The sequence below is a fragment of the Nematolebias whitei genome, chromosome 11 (genome assembly GCF_014905685.2).
Source record: "Nematolebias whitei isolate Nwh7 chromosome 11, NemWhi1, whole genome shotgun sequence".
NCBI classification, from domain to species: domain Eukaryota; kingdom Metazoa; phylum Chordata; class Actinopteri; order Cyprinodontiformes; family Rivulidae; genus Nematolebias; species Nematolebias whitei.
This window is the reverse complement of record NC_056508.1, coordinates 5,180,706-5,184,826: the sequence shown is the minus strand read 5'-3', so window position 1 is coordinate 5,184,826 and position 4,121 is coordinate 5,180,706. Positions and strand designations below refer to the sequence as shown.

General features: G+C 43.4%; 1 protein-coding gene and 1 long non-coding RNA gene across 2 annotated transcripts in view; both read right to left on the bottom strand.

The window, feature by feature from the left end:
• On the bottom strand, positions 1 to 1,575 carry LOC119417438. The gene is made up of 3 exons (XR_005187143.1): positions 1,486 to 1,575; positions 111 to 333; positions 1 to 15 (listed from the first exon to the last, which is right to left on the bottom strand). It is a non-coding gene; the product is annotated as an uncharacterized LOC119417438 (long non-coding RNA).
• Positions 1 to 4,121, bottom strand: part of LOC119417437 (tubulin alpha-1A chain) — a gene marked incomplete in the record, with an annotated part of 6,482 nt that overhangs the window by 890 nt on the left and 1,471 nt on the right.

Below are 4,121 nucleotides of genomic sequence, written 5' to 3'. Positions count from 1 at the left end.
CAGTGCGCACCTCATCTAAAGAGAAATGAAATCTCTGAATTACTTCATGTTTGTTAATATTTCACTAGATATGGACAGGCCTCTGTTCAACCAGAGGTGGGTTTTCTTACCAATCACAGTGGGCTCCAGGTCCACAAAAACAGCTCTGGGGACGTGCTTCCCTGCTCCAGTCTCACTGAAGAACGTATTGAAGGAATCATCTCCTCCTCCGATGGTCTTGTCACTGGGCATCTGTCCATCCGGCTGGATGCCATGTTCCAGGCAGTATAGCTCCCAGCAGGCATTGCCAATCTGGACACCAGCCTGACCGACGTGGATGGAGATACACTCACGCTGTGGGAAGAAGAACACAGAAAGAGGAAGTTTAGCTGCTTGTATTCATCACTGATGATGGCGAACTGGAAAAATGTCATTAAATAAGAGGTAAATGTGGAAAATTGTCTGTTGAACAAGGACAATGTACAGCAGGGGTGTCAAACTCACTTACAAAAGGGGCCAGAATTAAAATCTTATTCAAACTAAGGGCCAGTTTCAGAAACTACATTAACTTAACTTAGATACCCAACATCTTTTCTTTGTTGCAGGTCCTCAAAAAAGTTTGACTGGTCTCTTTTGACGTTCTCTGTTGTCACTTTTGGCATCATAATCAAAGATTACTGAAAAAAATTCTAGTGAAAAAAGTATTTTACATTTCACATCATCTTGGGGGCCAGATGTGATCGGGGGGCCACATTTGGCCCCCGGGCCTTGGATTTGACATATGTGACAGAGGATAAAGTATATTTTTTTATTTAAAAAGCACTCTGTTTGCATAAACATTTTACTAAGGAACACCCTGGTTTGTGGGAGCCATGGCTCAGGTTATCCTGACTCTTCGGTGCACTGCAGTTGTGTCTGGATTTGCGTTGCTAGGCAACAAGCCCTTCATCAGGCAACGCCACTGTTTGAACTCAGCTCCGTGAAATGTTGCAGTTTCTCACTCTGTTAAATAATAATAATAACAATAATAACAATAAAATCTTTTCGTTCTAAGAAGCGACAGGCTGTCAGAGCCGCTGCTGTGAGGGAACAACAGGTCGAGTGTCCATTACTGCATGAATTGTTAATGAGCCGCCATCATGATGCTGACGGTGCACCTCATCCATCTTCCCTGAGGGTGGACTTCTTTCTGGGTGTGGGTCGGTTTCATTTGATACAAGCTGGAGTTGCAGCTGTCGTGAGTGGTGATGACCGGAAAATATAACCCCACGCTGTGACTCACTCCGACTGTCCACCCGTGAAAATCTCTTTTGTTCACGCACCAGACAGAGAACTCCCCTCGAGCGCATCTACTTTAAATTAGATGCATCCATTTTACTTAATAACGTCCAGTAACTAACATTTCTTCTTGTTTAAATTAAAGGTATTCATTTGTTCTTTTGAAACCAAATCCCTAACAGTGTAAGTAATAAGGTATAGTATGTAAAGTTATTAAAACGTTCTTACCATTTTGTTTAGCTGAGGTTGTTCAAGAGGATGAGAGCGTGTCCTCGACAAGGACTCTTACGATTCGACTGTTAAGTGGTCGATGTAAGAGAGAATGGCGCACATGAGGATGGCGGCGGTATTTATACTCATGGAGGCGTGGCTTCAGCTACTTCTGTCTCGCTATTGGTCAGTTAGCTGTCAGCTGTCAGTGTTCGTTCAGTTTCTGGGTTTCTATTGGACCAACGCCGGAGATTGCGCCGAAGACCCGCCTGCTGACCCCACCCGGCATCCTCCCGTCATTGTGCTGCAAGTATGGCGTTTCTGGTGCTGAGGAAAATGCTGCGTAATTCTGTGCATGCTGGCAGAAACAGGCCCAGCCTTTCTTACTGGTTTTTGTAAGGTTTTTACTTTTAAAATTTTAAACGCAATGAAAATTTATTTTTTTAATCATAAAATGAACTTGAGCAGAACAGGGAAGAATATTGTTTTGACTAAATGTCAAATTTTAAATAGCCTAAAAAAATCACTAAATGGATGCCCAGTCACCAACTGGCAATAAAAACTGTAAAAAGAAAGAGAAACATAAAGAAAAAGTCATGATACTTAAAGAGTGGTCAGCATTTTGGTGGATTTACAAACATTTGTTTTGAACCAGAGGGCAGATTTTATGGAAACTCTCAGAAAATCTGGATGCTCCTCTTCAACACTTTAACTTTTGGAGTCAACCTAATTCAAGATGGCTGTTACAACAGATCTCACTCAACTAAAAATGCTGTCCATTTTACAGATAGTAAGCTTGAACGTGGTCTGGTAGAAGCTGAACGTCACACCTTGTTCACGTTTGGGTTCAAGCTGATTCCAGATGCAACAGCTAAATGATATCACAGAAGAGGCTAAAGCTCCGTCAGTTTTACAGATTTTGAGCTACAGATACCTGGCTGAGGTTCATTCACAGGACCCAACACTGATCTTTACATTACTTACTTTAATGTATGTCTCATGCACTAACTGTTAAACTGAGCATCTTGTTTGCATGTCATTCAAAAGTCACTGTATTCACATGCTGGCCGGGGCGTTGACCTGATTCTATTTTTCAGTCGTCTTTAGATAAAAGAGGTCAAAGTGCCTTGTCACGCCTGGCGGGATGCTGCACAGCACTGCAGATGCCCAGCCCCCATCCTTGCTCCTGAGTTAACGGTTGCAAATGAATAAAGGAGGTGCCTGGATACAGCCCAGTCTCCACACAGAGAGCTTTTATCTGGTGGGCACGTGACCCAGCTTAAGTGGCAGCATTAGTCTGCGCTGTAGCTTCTGTCATCCTCCAACATGCTCGTCTGTGGAGGAACCACCCTGACTGGAGCCTCACGTACAAGACAGACGACAAAGGCAACACCTCTACTGTGGTTTTTTTTTTCTTGACGGATTTCTGTCTGTTGTCTTTTTGTTTCTGAACTATCACCTTTCAGTGACAAACTGTTCTCGGCCAACAGACGGCGAAGCCTCGTGGTTGCCAGCAACACAGAAATCTCCACGGCAACGCTGTCTCAGTCATGTGAGCCCTCACTTGAATGTAGGCCTGCCTAAATGTTGAGACTGTGGTTACTTTAGCCGTTCCTTTGCCACTGTTTGTCACATCTAAGCAAACAGGTGTTTCACACATTTTAAAGCTGTCCAGCAAGCACACTTCTGTATCCTATTCAGCGTGCAAGTTTTCATCTGCAGCTGTTTGAAGTTATTCATGTCTCACTTTAAGGCTTGGTCTCGCTCCTGTCAGTTCACCAGCAGAAGACCGTGCCTTTTACTGGGATAGACCAACGCAAAGTAGTGTCTAATTATGAAATGAAAAGCAAATGATACATGTTTTATAAACTTTTGACAAATAAAATCTGTAAAGTGTGTATGAATATGTATACCCCTTCCTTTCTAAAGTCACCTAATTATATGCATAGAGTCCACCTGAGTATATTATGTAATTTCTGTGAGCCTCAGGGGTTCCTTACACAACATTAGTGATCAGCAGCAGCAGCATGAAGACCAAGGGTCACACCAGTCAGACCAGGGATAAAGTAGTTGATTAAAGCAGGGTTAGGTCAGAACTTCTCACAGAGCGTTGTCCAATCCATCATCTGAGAATGGGAAGAGTACGACACAACTACATGTGGACATGGCAGTCCACCTAAACTCACAGACAGAGCAAGGAGAGCATTCGTCTGAGAAGCAGTCGAGATGGTAGCTCTGGAGGAGCTGCAGAGCTCAGGCAGGACAAACTGTCCACGGGACAAGTAAAGTCACAAACCTGTCCTGTATGGAAGAAGAAAGTCAAGGTGGAAAATAGGCCAGAACAAGTCCAGTTTGTAACAAGTCATCTAGGAACACAGCAAATATGTGGTAAGACATGAAAAATGTTTGCAGACAATGAGCTGTTTAAAAAAAAGACTGAGTGAAGTTCAGTCTGGACGTCCAAAGAGACAAACTCCAGAAGACTGGCAGCTGGATTTGTAGTAAAGAGGGGTTTGAACACAACTGTGCACCATATTTATCAGATTTATATTTGCAAGATATTTTGAAAGTCCATCCATCCACCCATCCATCCATCCATCCACCCATCCATCCATCCATCCACCCATCCATCCATCCATCCACCCATCCATCCA